Here is a 13,107-nt window from a genome sequence, read left to right on the forward strand (position 1 = left end):
CCAGGACTGGGTTGAACCCACCATCCTCAGTATATGGGGCCGCCACCCTACTCACTGAGCCACAGGCGCCGTCCATCTTGCAGCCATCTTTGATGCCACATGGCCATGTGAGACTTAGGAGAACAAGGAACAAATGTCAGGAATGGTGACTATGTTGTGGTATCAGAACACTTTTCAGTAATGTAAAGTCAGGCTGGGCACAGTGGCTTATGCCTTTAATCCTAGGACTGTGGGAGGCAGAGGCAAGTGGATTGCTTGAGCACATGAGTTGGAGAATAGCCTGAGCCAGAGCAAGACTCCATCTCTAGCAACATAGCTGGGGTTTGTGGCAGGAGCCTGTTGTCCCAGCTACTCAGGAAGCTGAGGCAAGAGGATTACTTGAGCCCAAGAGTTTGAGGTTGCTATGAGCTATGATGCTACTGCAATCAACCTGGGCAACAAAGTGAGACTCTCTCTCTAAAAACAAACAAACAAACAAACAAACAAAAAACTTAAAGTCATGTTATGTTGCGTAAAATGTCCAAGTCATTTATAAAATGTAATACTTCGGCTGTTTAGATTGTTTTGCAAACTGAGTCTTTTCTCTGTCAAAGAATAAGATTTTTGCCTTTTAGAGTCTTCTAATTATCAGTTCAGTTAAATGAATGATTACTTTTATCATATACTGTCATCCTGTTTTATAAAAAGTAGATTTTTGGGGTGAGAAAGATTAAACAGAAAAAAGAATCTTGCCTGGTAAACTTTTGTCTTGAAATAGAATGACTGGCTAATTTTTTTTTGCAGTTTTTGGCCGGGGCCGGGTTAGAACCTGCCACCTCCGGTATATGGGGCCGGCACCCTACTCACTGAGCCAGAGGTTCACTGTTTTTAAATAGTGAAAAGAAAGACAAAACAGAAAGTTTAGCATGTTTGTAGATTGTATGTGCGGGTTAAGTAGAACTCAAAAGAGGAAATTTATGAAAGAATTTGCATGTGATCCAGTTGACTATACTTTATAAAATTTAGTTACCTATTTCCCTTTAATTTAAAAATCACACTATAGGAAGGCGCAGTGCCTGTAGCTCTGTGGGTAGGGCGCTGGCCCCATATACCGAGGGTGGTTGTTTCAAACCCGGCCCTGGCCAACTGCAACAAAAAAATAGCCGGGTGTTGTGGCGGGTGCCTGTAGTCCCAGCTACTTGGGAGGCTGAGGCAAGAGAATCATCTAAGCCCAAGAGCTGGAGGTTTCTGTGTTCTGTGAGCTGTGACGCCACGGCACTCTACCGAGGGCGACAAAATAAAACTCTGTCTCTAAAAAAAAAAAAAAATCACACTATAGGAATTATTTTACCTTTTTAATAAGAGGCCTAAAAGAAACAATCCCTGTGTTGTCTGTATTAGGGTTTTTGGCTAGCTAGAGGAGACTTAAAAGGGTTAAGGTTTACACCCACATAACCATCTATATTGCCTTTTGAATCTTTTGACTTGTGATCCTATTAACCCTTTGCTATTTGACAAACCTTCCAAAATCAAAACTCTAAATTCAGTCTTTTTGAAATATTAAGACCACTAAAAGTCTGAGAAAGACATATTACGCTTATTTGGTGTATTAAAACTTCCTAGGACCTTGGCGCCTGTAGCTCAGCAGCTAGTTTGAACCCAGCCCGGGCCTGTCTAACAACAATGACAACTACAACCAGAAAATAGCCAGGCGTTGTAGCAGGTGCCTGTAGTCCTAGATGCTAGGGACGCTGAGGCAAGAGAATCACTTAAGTCCAAGTGTTGGAGGTTGCTGTGAGCTCTGATGCCAAAGCACTCTACCAAGGGCAACATAGTGAGACTTTGGTCTCAAAAAAAAAACCCCCAAAACTACATAGGTAATATTATCAAATATGACATGGTGGTAATTTTCTGTGGATAATGTTTGTATATATACGTATGTTCGAATATTATAAAATATTGATATGTCTTAGTGTATTTTTTCTTTTTGAAACAGAGTCTTACTGTGTCGCCCTCGGTAGAGTGCTATAGCATCAGAGTTTACAGCAACCCCAAACTCCTGGGCTGAAGCAATCCTCTTGCATCAGCTTCTTGAGTAGCTGGGACTATAGACATGAGCCACCATGCCCCACAAATTTTTCTTTTTTTTGTAAAGACAGGGTCTCACTCTTGCTCAGGCTGGTCTCAAACTCCTGAGGACAAGCATCCCACCTCCTCTGCCTCTGAGACTGATAGGATGACAGGTGTGAGCCACCACACCCCCATCAATTTTTATGGTTTTAAAACCAGCTTTTAAAAATTGTGTATGTGGGCAGCACCCATACCTCGGTGGGTAAGGCACTGGCCACATACACTCAGGCTGGTGGATTCAAGCCCAGCTGGGGCCAGCTAAACAACAATGACAACTGCAACAACAAAAACATAGCTGGGGCATTGTGGCGGGGCATTGTGGCCTGTAATCCCAGCTACATAGGAGGCTGAGGCAAGAGAATCGTCTAAGCCCAGGAGTTGGAAGTTGCTGTGAGCTGTGTGACACCACAGCACTCTAACCAGGGTGATAAAGTAAGACTCTGTCTCTACACACACACACACAAAAATTGTGTAGCTGGGTGTGTGGCGAGCGCCTGTAGTCCCAGCTACTCAGGAAGCTGAGGTAACAGAATCACCTAAGCCCAAGAGCTGGAGGTTGCTGTGAGCTATGATGGCACAGCACTCTGCTGAGGGCAACAAACTGAGGCTCAGTCTCAAAAAAAAAAATTGGGCAGCGCCTGTGGCTCAGTGAGTAGGGTGCCGGCCCCATATACTGAGGGTGGCAGGTTTGAACCCAGTCCAGGCCAAACTGCAACAAAATAGCTGGGCGTTGTGGTGGGCGCCTGTAGTCCCAGCTACTCTGGAGGCCGAGGCAGGAGAATCACCTAAGCCCAGGAGTTGGAGGTTACTGTGAGCTGTGATGGACAGCACTCTACCAAGAGCGACAAAGTGAGACTCTATCTCTAAAAAAAAAAAGAAAGAAAGAAAATCAACGAATGAGAAAGGAGATAGAAGGATTTAATTGAGACTTGTACATCTCAATTTTTGATGGTACTGATGAGTTGCTTTTTCTTTCTCTCTCTCTCTCTTTCTCTCTTTCGAGGCAAAGTCTCACTTGTCACCCTCAGTAGAGTGCTCTGGTGTCACAGCTCACAGCAACCTCAAACTCTTGGGCTTAAGCCATTCTCTTGCCTCAGCCTCCCAAGTAGCTGGAACTACAGGTGCCTGACACAACACTCAAGGCAGGGTCTCCCTTTTGCTCAGGCTTCTCCAACCTGTGAGCTCAAGCAATCCATCCACCTTGGCCTCCTAGAGTGCTGGGATTACAGGTGTGAGCCACCAAGCCTGGCTCAGTACTGATGAGTTTTGATCTGGATATTAGACTGGTCACTTAATCTATGTTTCAAGATGTGTCATTCCCAGAGTAAAATATGCTCCATTGCTTAAAAAGTTAACTGACTTCACTAGGCATTGTGTTTTGGGGTAAACATCACAAAGTGTAATTTAATGCCTACCCTTTCTAGAAAGTGTTTATCAGGAGAAGATAATTGTATTTTTGCCTCCTAGTAATTCAGGAAGTTTTTCAGTGTTTCAGAGAATGTTTGTAGAAGTTATTCAAATGCGAATAGCAGTATGTCCTTTAATTGTAAGCAAAGCAGTGGCAACTGCTTTTAATTGATGTATTATAGTTGGTGATATGCCTGCTTCCTGCTTTGGGAAGACTTTGAGGCAGGGACAAGTCTTTCTCCTCTTTGAGACCCCAGTGCCTAGCACATTACGAGTTCAGTCAATATTTGTCAGATGAACAAACCAGTGGTTGCTTTGGTAGAGAATGCTTGCCTGTTTATTTCTGTTGTGGGAGATCTGGGAGGCTTCAAAGTGTGTACAGTAAGCAAATGTCTTAAAGGGAATCATTTGTATAGAAAGCACTTTTTTTTTTTATTGTTGGGGATTCATTGAGGGTACAATAAGCCAGTTACACTGATTGCAATTGTTAGGTAAAGTCCCTCTTGCAATCATGTCTTGCCCCCATAAAGTGTGACACACACCAAGGCCCCACCCCCTCCCTCCGTCCCTCTTTCTGCTTCCCCCCCATAACCTTAATTGTCATTAATTGTCCTCATATGAAGATTGAGTACATAGGATTCCTGCTTCTCCATTCTTGTGATGCAGAAAGCACTTTTTATAATTTATAAATTCAGTGCTGTTCTCAGTCTACTATTATTGCAGTTCTGTTTTCTTTTCTTTTCTTCTTTTTTTTTTCTTTTGAGACGGAGTCTCACTTTGTCGCCCTCCATAGAGTGTTGTGGGGTCGTAGCTCACAGCAACCTCAAACCCCTGATCTCAAGTGATTCTCTTGCCTCAGCCTCCCAGGTAGCTGGGACTACAGGTGCCTGACGCAATGCCCGGCTACTTTTGGAGATGGGGTCTTGCTTTTGCTCAGGCTGGTCTCGAACCTGTGAGCTCAGACAATCCACCCGCCTCAGCCTCCCAGAGGGCTAGGATTACAGGCGTGAGCCATGATGCCCAGCCACTGCCTTTCCTCTTTGAAACATGGTTGTCTGGGTGTTCTTTCTCTCTATCGGGCCTTATTTTTCCTGCAACATTTCTGATTCCCTGACCAGGAAGCGAGACCACCCAAGGAGAGAAGAGGCTCAGACTCACCTGGTGGTTACTGCCAACCCTCTGGAGACCCATGGGGGGGGCCCTGATTAACCTGGGTGATATGAACCACTGAGCACTCCCAGGATGGTAGTTTTGCCTCCCTGTGTGGACGCCTCTGCTGGGCAGAGGACCCCCTCGGTTGGACCTTGAGGAATTGAACACCAGGAGGAACTAGCACTGGCATTGGGAGACATCTGAAGCATAGTCAGGAAAAAGCAAAAGCGACATGCACAAAAAGAGCAAAAGGGGAGTCTGATGCCTCCCAGCACCTCCTGAATACCTCTCTTGGCAATTCCAGTGGGAAGCCCAGGTTAGGAAATAGGATGGAATTGTGTGTGTGTGAATGCTTAGAGACTGATTGAAATAACAACAATAGGAGGGGCCCAGCCTACCCCCTTCACAGGGCAAAACGATTGTATGACTACCCCCTGCCTTTACCCCCCTTTTAACCCCATCTGTGGCATGCTTCTTGTTTGTCTAGGGGGGGAAATGGGAAACAGACAGCAGAAGCCCACCGCATTGGGAACTATGCTGAACAATTTTACAAAAGGGTTTAAGGGAGACTATGGAGTAACTATGTTTCCAGGGAGAATGAGAACTTTATATGAGCAGGAATGACTCAAATATCTTTTTGGTATCCTTTGATATAAAAGTAGTTTAAAATCTGTTATTAGCTTGCAGCATGGCCGCTGGTACTGCTGCTGCCTTGGTGTTTTTCAGTCAGGCAAGTGGAGTCCGAGCCAAGGGTGTTGGGGGTCTGTGGGTCCTAGTCCTGGTCGCTATGGACATTTTTTCTTTTTTTTTCAAAAAAAGCAACTTTATTATGTAATAGACTAAAACTATTGTATACTAGCTCAAAAAGCTAGGTTGTACAATAGAATACTTAGAGAATTCCATTTCTGATGGTCTCTTAAGTTATCCACTTGAAAAATGAGGATCTATAAATGTAGGAATGGAGAGCTTTATTCCTGTGTATCACATATAATCCATACTCAGGGGTGGAAACGAATGTTGAAATGTATCACAACTAGGTTCCAGAAGGTCAATCAGGGGCATGAAGACACTTGAATGTACAGCAGTCCATAGTTGGTCTCTCAGGAGGAATATTGTTAGACCAGTCTGTTGCCCAATTAAAGCTGTAGTGAGGGAGTCTGGTGTTGATGACTTGCAATTGTCTTACTGCTGATTATGTCAAAAGCCAGTGCTTGTTTAGCATTTACATGCACCTTGTTCTTTCCTCAGACCTCTAATTTCAGAGTAGGGTTGAAGAGGGCTAAGCTTCCCACTCAGATCTATTCCTGGGTTCCAAACAAGATGCTAGACCTTTGTGCCAACAAGCAGATTTCTGGTGACAGTACCTCTCAACTCCAAAGCCTTCCCAATGGTATTCAGAAAGAAATGCTCTCCAAGATAGAGGAACATATCATCGTTAGGATAATCTGTGTTCACCCTGGTAGGCAGTTGAATTCCTCAGGAAAGGTTATGAAATGCTGGAACATCACTTCCAAATTGGCTTTGCAGAGGGACATATTTTGTCCCACCCTACCAGCAATAAGGTCCTTTCAGCTGAGCATTCCAAGGGGAGCTCTACTTCTATTCAAACGTGTGCCTGACCAGGGAGTAAGAAAAATGAGCTATCACAGTTTTTTCTTTGGCTGTGAGCTTTCCAGGCATACTTGCTCCTTCACCTTCAAAGAAGAGGAGGAGGAGAGTGTGGAGCATGGCTGGCATTGACCATGCTCTGCCTCACCGAGGAGGCCAAAGACAAGTGTAACGTGGTAGAAGTTGTGGCCCAGAACCACGACCACCTAGAGATTGCATTGCCTGTGGCCAACCTCAAGTTGTCCTGCCAGCCCATGCTCAGCCTAGCTCCAACCACCTGTAACCTTCTGCCTGAAGTCAGGCTCTGGCCCTGTGTGGATCACTGGGTGGCACCAGATTGTTACTATAAGCAATGATATTTCTGAGAAAGAGGAGAGTGAGGAAGAGGAGAGCGAAGAGGAGGAAGCTGAGTTGTGTCCCATCCTTCCTGCCAAAAAGCAGAGGGGCAAGCCCTAGCTCTCCTTGGTCAGCCAGCTGCCTGCTACGTGAGCCATGCACCATGTTCTTGGACAGGTTTCAAGAATTTCTTTTGTTTTAATTTTTTTATTAAAATGATTAGAATACAGATCAACTTTCTTTTATTAATGACTGTTTTGCTCATTAATAGGACATACATGCACTCTGATAAAACAGAATGAAAAGTCTCAACTCATGGGAGTTCCCACAGCTAAGCTCTTCACAGCAGCTTCTTTCATCTATTTTATTATAAAAATGGTGTTCTACGGGACAAGAAATAGATTTATGCTAATTGACTTTTTGGTCCCCTCTTTATCCAGTGGAAAAAACCCACTTTCACCAAGAGTTGTCCTATGTGGAACCCATACTTGTCTAGCTTGCAATGAAGTGATTAGGGAAAAAAACAAAAGTAAGAAAACTAACTCTGAAGCAATCATACTTCTCATGTCTCTGAATAGAGAAACATGGATAACCTTTAACCAGAGGAAATAAAAAAGGTATGCAAGTTGACTACCTAGTTCATTCATAGCTAGACTTGTTCACCTAAGGCTTTAACACCTTTCCAAACCAACAATTTTATCTTAATCCAGCTATGCTTGCTAATAAATGAAATGCATGCACTTCGCAGACATATACGCCATTGAGCCTCTGCATTCAGCACCTGGCGGTGAGAAAGTTTGCTGTCCTAACAGGTCAGTACTGAAGGCTAAGAATGAGAAGTCCAACTAAACACTGATACTCTCTCACCCCAGTAATAGTATCCACACTTTCCGTACCCTCATATTAGAAGAAATCCACTGAATTTAGTTCAATCCTCCACAAATAAGCATCATCATTATAATTTTCAATTCTGAGGAAACAACCTCTAATCTGTTATTAAGGGAAAAATGATATCCTCTCATCTTAAGGCCATCTCCTGGCCTTTCATCTTTTACTACAAGGGTATAGATTAAGATCATGAAAATCCAATTTCACACATGGCACTAAGAAAATGGAATGCTATATAAAAATAATCCTCATCACCCCACTGGGGACGCTGATGCTTTCATACTGGGTCTTCAATAACTGATGCTGCCTCCAAAGGAAGAGTTCTACAGGAAGTGTTTGAGTTAATGTTTTTCCCAAATTATTTCTGAGATGGAGAAAGGCAATTTCATACCAAATCTCTCCCCCCCAAAAAAAAACTCTGGAAAAACTATAGATGTTAACTTTTACTTTGAATACCAATAAGTGAAACAGATAATAAGGAGAAAATATTTAAGAAAAAGACTCATGAACAGCCCAATAGAGACCAAATTCTGTAAGTGGAATTCCACTCAGTAAATCTTTCCTAAATTCAAACAACCCCTATCATAACTGATTTTAAGTGCTCAACTCACAGAATTAAGGGCTCTTTTTTTTTTTTTGTAGAGACAGAGTCTCACTTTATGGCCCTCGGTAGAGTGCCGTGGCCTCACACAGCTCACAGCAACCTCCAACTCCTGGGCTTAAGCGATTCTCTTGCCTCAGCCTCCCGAGTAGCTGGGACTACAGGCGCCCGCCACAACACCCGGCTTTTTTTTTGTTTTTTTTGGTTGCAGTTTGGCCGGGGCCGGGTTTGAACCCGCCACCCTCGGTATATGGGGCCGGCACCTTACCGACTGAGCCACAGGCACCGCCCCGAATTAAGGGCTCTTAATGTGTCCTTTGCCCTCCTTTTCAGAAATATTTTCCCCTAGAATCTGTGCAAAAGTAACAGACACACCTACTGTATGTGACAACATGAGAGATGGTTTCGCCTTTTTCATGAAGTGAAAAATTACTTTTTGTAACTTTAAATGAAAGAGGAAGGTGCTATGAAGAAATGAAATTTCACAACAGTATAAAAGCAAAGACTGGCTGAAATCTATTATTTTATAAGTAAAAATAATAACAATAACCTACTCTATAATTAATTCCTCCTCAGTGAACAATCTACATATTCTTTTTTTTTTTTTTGTAGTTTTTGGCTGGGGCTGGGTTTGAACCCGACATCTCCGGCATATGGGGCCAACGCCCTACCCCTTTGAGCCACAGGCGCCGCCCATACTACATATTCTTTGATGAGCTTACCCCAGTGGAAACCTACTGTAACTGCAAGGCCAGGGTTTTCCCCCTTTTCTAATTCTCTGTGCACAAGGTGATCCCACGTACTACAAGGTAGTCATAGAGACAGGTGACTTCAGGGAGCTTCTCTCCTCAACCTCAGCAGGAGTTAAGTTCATCCATCTGAGCCATGGCCTCCAATATGCATCTGTTCGTAATTTTATGAAGTAATGCCATTCATTAGTTAAAAAAAAAAAGAATATAAAACTCTGCACCAAGTAAATTATGAACTTAAAAAGTTAAGAGGGATACCAATTACATTAACAACACTTTCTTTAAAAATTAGAATCACTTTCTTTGAAATCAACCACAGTGGTGAGACGTGTTTTTCTTTTCGGGTGCCCCATGATGGCACACAGTTTTACCCAGCAAATTCTTCCAGCTTCCAAGTCCTGGGATCCTGACCTGCACCAGCACATGGGGCAGCATTGCCTCCCAAAAGTGTGAAGAGCACATGTCACCACTGGGCAATGAGAGAGTTGACAAAGGCTCTTGGCTTCTCAACGCCAGACTTGATTGGAGAGCTTTTCTTGTTCTATTATAAAAGTTCATAGGGCAGCACCTGTGGCTCACTGGGTAGGGTGCTGGCCCCATATACCAAGGTGGTGGGTTTGAACCTGCCCCGGCCAAACTGCAACAACAACAAAAATAGCTGGGCGTTTTGGCTCAATGGGTTACAGGTGAGCCAAAGGTGTGAGCCACAGCACCTGGCTGGAAATTACCTTTGAATTGGAAATGTAATAAATTGCCACTGAATTATGATGATTATTATTTAAAATAGGAGTTAATGTGGTTGCTTTGAACCTTTATGTATAAAACTGTGATTTTGGAAATGGAAGAAGAGAACAGTCTTTTATTGTATTTTTTGCAGTTTTTGGCTGGGGCTGGGTTTGAACCCGCCACCTCCAGCATATGGGTCCAGTGCCCTACTCCTTTGAGCCACAGGCACCGCCCAAGAGAACAGTCTTGAAGAGGTTAGTCTCTACTCTCTTGGCCTTCAGACAAATAAAGTTTGGTGGACTTATCTCCATCTCTGTATATTGGCTGACAGTGACTGACAGCTGGACCCTCTTCCATCCTGTCTTGTAACACTCGAAGTGATAGAGTGAGACTCTGTCTCAGAAAAAAAAAAAAAGTCACAACAGGCTGGGCGCGGTGGTTCACACCTATAATCCCAGCTTTCTGAGTGGTCACGGTGGGCAGATTGCCTAAGCTCCCGAGTTGGAGACCAGCCTGTGCTAGAGCGAGACCTTGTCTCTAAAAAGTAGCCATGCAGGGCAGTGCCTGTGGCTCAGTGAGTAGGGTGCCGGCTGGGTTCAAACCCAGCCCCGGCCAAACTGCAACAAAAAATAAAATAGCCGGGCGTTGTGGCGGGCGCCTGTTGTCCCAGCTGCTTGGGAGGCTGACGCAAGAGAATCGCGTAAGCCCAACAGTTAGATGTTGCTGTGAGCTGTGTGACGTCATGGCACTCTACCCGAGGGCGGTACAGCAAGACTGTCTCTAAAAAAAAAAAAGTAGCCGTGCATTGTGGTGGGTGCCTGTAGTCCCAGCTACTTGGGAGGCTGAGACAAGAGAATTGCTTGAGCCCAAGAGTCTGAAGTTGCTGTGAGCTATGATTTTATCGCACTCTACCAGGGGTGGCAAAGTGAGACTCTGTCTCAAAAAAAAAGAAGCCACAATCAGATGCCACTTCCTACCTACTATGATGATTTTTTTTTTAAAGGGTGTTTTGAGCATGAGAAATAGGAACCCTGTGCAGTGCTGGTGGGAAAGTAAAATGATGCTAAAAAAAAAAAAAAAAAAGAAAGTAAAATGATGCTGCTACCATGGGAAAGAATTTGTGGTCAGTCCTCAAAAAGATAAACATAAAATTATCACATGACTCAGCAATTCCACTCCTAAGTATATACCTCAAAGATTTGAAAATGGAGACTCAAACAGATATTTGTATGTCAGTGTTTGTGGTAGTGTTATTCACAATATCCAGAAAGGTGGAAGCAATCCCCAATAAGAATGGAAAAAGACACACAATGGTATGTTATTCTCCTAGAAAACTAAATGACTTAATGATATATGCTATAACATGGATGAACTTTAGAAGGGAGAGCCCTGTGTAAGTAACCTCTGATAAACTCATCTAACCTATCAAGCTGGATTTGCTTGGTTATTCTATGGTCTCCCAGCACCAAAGGGGGACAGTTCATCTATAGCATCCAGGATTTTCCCAAAATAAATGGGTACGGAATTTTTATTTGAGGTGATAGAAAACTTTTTTAAAAAAACTTTATTCATGGGTGGCGCCTGTGGCTCAAGGAGTAGGGCACCGGTCCTATGTGCCGGAGGTGGCAGGTTCAAACCTAGCCCCGGCCAAAAACAAACAAACAAACAAAAAAACAACAAAAAACAACTTTATTCATGGCTTTGCGTCCGTAGCACAGTGGTTACGGTGCCAGCCACATACACAGAGGCTGGTGGGTTCAAACCCTGCTGGGCCAGGTAAACAACAATGACAATTGCAACAAAAAATAGCTGGGCATTGTGGTGGGGGCCTGTAGTCCCAACTACCTGGGAGGCTGAAGCAAGAGAATCACTTAGGCCCAAGAGTTTGAGGTTGCTGTGAGCTGTGAGCCGTGAGCCATGGCACTGTACCAAGGGCAACATAGTGAGACTGTCTCAAAAAAAAAAACTTTATTCAAAATAATATAAGGGTACAATATTTAGGTTACATTGTTCTCACTGCCAGGGTAAAGTTCCATTTGTAGAAGAGCAGCCTCACCCAGGGTGTTATACACCCTCACAATGTGCACATTAGGTGAGATCCCACCTCATCCCCCCCTCTGCTATATGTCCTCCCCACTCCCCTTAAGGTGATAGAAAACTTTTGGAAACAGATAGTGATGATGGTTGCACAACATTGTGTGCACTGAATTGTACACTTAAAATGGTTACTATGGACTTGTCCCCTGTAGCACAGTTGTTACAGCGCCAGCCACATACACCAAAGATGGGGGGTTCGAACCCAGCCTGGGCCTGCTAACCAACAATGACTACTGTAACAAAAAATACCAGGGAATATGGCAGGTGCCTGTAGTCCCAGCTACTTGGGAGTCTGAGGCAAGAGAATCACTTGAGCCCAAGAGTTTAAGTTTGCTGTGAGCTGTGATGCACTGCACTCTACCAAGGGTGACATAGTGAGACTCTGTCTCAAAAAAAAAAAAAGTTTACAATGTAAAATTTTTTTTAACTTTCTTTTACTTTTATTACAGAATATCATATAAAGTCATACATAATCACAACAGTAAAATATATAGAGCATCATGAAAAATGAATACATTTACTGCATTCTCATGGTTTCATCATTCTTTCTGAAGAAAGAGTCAATCTTGTCTGTTTCTTATTCTTATTACAAACATGTGGAGAAAGCACTCAACACTGGCTATCCCACTCAGCATACCTGGGCATTATTCCACAGCATGACTTCAACCGCATTATCAGAGGTCTGACATTCTCTTCTTTTAGTCTACAATTTGTGTCACCCTCACTTGCTTTTTCCACTTCATCAGCTGCTTCATGCACTTTTATGCTGGTCTGTACTTCAGTCAATATCGCTTGGAAAACTGCTTCTGAGTCCAGTTCCTTACAGGTTGCTACCTTATTGACCACTACAACAAAACCTTCAAAATCTACTCCTCCGAATTCTGCTATGGGAGATGGACTATCTCCTGGCAACAAATATCTTGCTCTTGTAACAAATTCAACTTTCTCGAAACACTTTCGTATTGTTTTTGGCAGAACTTTATTCCAAGTAGAACTGATCCAGAGGACAGTCTCCAGAGTGTTAGCTGGTGCAGCAGACGCAGTCACTCCCATAGGTGGATCACAGGTTTGTGTTTTAGTATTGACCCACTGCAGGAACTGGACTCAGTAGTACATTTTAAATATTTTGATGATGCTTTGGTCAAGAGGCTGGATTTTTGAGGTTGTGTTTGGAGGCAGATATTTCAGTGTCATGTCTGTGAGATGATTCAATTGCAGGAAGCCAGGACAGTTGTCTACTGTCAGTACAATAGACTGTTTCTTTTTCATTTCTTGATTAATAACCCCCACCCACTTCGCAAATAGGCACCAGTCATCCTCACACATCTATTTGATCTCCAAGTGACAGAGAGGTCGTTGGGCTAAAGGTTCTTGAATGCATGTGGCTATGCCATGTTACCAGTCACCAAGAAGCTTTCATTTCTTTCCAGGTGA

At 43.5% G+C, this 13,107-nt stretch overlaps 1 pseudogene; it reads left to right on the forward strand.

The window, feature by feature from the left end:
* The first annotated feature begins 5,356 nt into the window (after nucleotides 1-5,356).
* LOC128596118 (nucleoplasmin-3-like) lies at nucleotides 5,357-6,732 on the forward strand (annotated as a pseudogene).
* The last annotated feature ends 6,375 nt before the right edge of the window (nucleotides 6,733-13,107 follow it).

The sequence above is a fragment of the Nycticebus coucang genome, chromosome 10, assembly GCF_027406575.1.
Source record: "Nycticebus coucang isolate mNycCou1 chromosome 10, mNycCou1.pri, whole genome shotgun sequence".
In the NCBI taxonomy this organism is placed as follows: domain Eukaryota; kingdom Metazoa; phylum Chordata; class Mammalia; order Primates; family Lorisidae; genus Nycticebus; species Nycticebus coucang.